This window comes from Mus caroli, chromosome 6 (assembly GCF_900094665.2).
Source record: "Mus caroli chromosome 6, CAROLI_EIJ_v1.1, whole genome shotgun sequence".
Taxonomy (NCBI): domain Eukaryota; kingdom Metazoa; phylum Chordata; class Mammalia; order Rodentia; family Muridae; genus Mus; species Mus caroli.
Genome location: NC_034575.1, coordinates 20,251,361 through 20,253,035, shown reverse-complemented (window position 1 = coordinate 20,253,035; position 1,675 = coordinate 20,251,361).

The window sequence follows — 1,675 nt, the reverse complement described above, 5'->3', positions numbered from 1 at the left end:
TTTTTTTCGAGACAGGGTTTCTCTGTAGCCCTGGCTGTCCTAGAACTCACGTTGTAGACCAGGCTGGCCTCGAACTTAGAAATCCACCTGCCTCTGCTTCCCAAGTGCTGGAATTAAAGGTGTGCGCCAAATGCTGTGATAAAAATCTTGGCAAACACAACATATAGGAGAAAGGGTTTTTAGTGGCTTACAGTTCCATGGGAAAGTCATAATAATAACACCATGAGATGGCTGTTCACATCACGTCCATAACCAGGACTATACAGCAATGACGAAATGCATGCTAGTGCTCAGGCCACTTCCTATGTCACATGCATCACAGAATTTCCAGACTAGGCAACGGTTCCATCCACAATTACATACATCTTCCCACATCAATTACCACAATCAAGACAAAAGCCTCACTACACATTCCCAGAAGCCCATTTGACAAGATGATTCAAGATTTTGTCAAATTGACATAATATTACACAAATCAAACCAGGATTTAGAATTTTTTGTTTTCCTAAAGATTATTAATTCAAATGCCTCATAGTACCTTGAAAGAAGTTGACAAACATGTCTGTTTAAATTAATTTGTTTTGAATTTATAAAATGAATGAGAAAATGGGTGTGGTGATGCATAAATATTATGATCAGAAGATAATAAATGTGGTTTGTCTTGTTCTTTTGTTTGATTTTAACAAAAATATGTTTAAGTATGTCTTCAAATTGTTATATGTTTTATAAGCATGTATTTTATACCACTGTTGGTGAAACGTATGATAAAAAGAGTATTCAAGTGATATCTACTTGTTCTATTAAATGTTTACCAGTGAGTTTTCACCTAGTAATTTTATCATATGTTGTTAATTGTTGTCTAATGGTATTCATTTAATGCCAACTCTAGAGTGAAGATACTATCATCACACAAATTATCAACTTGTTTTAAAGCTTAGTAGTATACACTGGGTTTTATACATTAAATTATCAGCTAATTCCTTAAAGCAGTACTTCTACATGGATCCCAATGGAAATAGGCAAACCTTAAAAACACTGTGATGCAACAATTGGTGGGAAATTAAAATGGGCACAGCATAATGAAACATTGAATTCTTTTAATTTTTTATTTGTAGTACTATAGTATGTGGCTGTATTTTAAATAATCTTAATAGACAGAGCAACTTGCTGTTCAAGTTAAATGAATGTCTTAAATTTACTTTAAAATAATCAATAAAATGAGTCTTCAATAGATGGAATAAAAACATTGATATCAATTAATTTTTGATGAAGCACCCAGGACCCTTTTCCTATATGGTTAATGGTTTTGTGTTTGAGGATTATTATACAGCATTTTTATTTTTTTTAATTAGGTATTTTCCTCATTTACATTTCCAATGCTATCCCAAAGTCCTCCATACGCTTGCCCCCACTCCCCAACCCACACACTTCCATATTTTGACCCTGGCATTCCTCTGTACTGGGGCATATAAAGTTTGGAAGTCCAATGGGCCTCTCTTTCCAGTGATGGCTGACTAGGCCATCTTTTGATACATATGCAGCTTGAGTCAAGAGCTCCTGGGTACTGGTTAGTTCATAATGTTGTTCCACCTATAGGGTTGCAGATCCCTTTAGCTCCTTGGGTACTTTCTCTATCTCCCCCATTGGGGGCCCTGTGATCCATCCAATAGCTGAC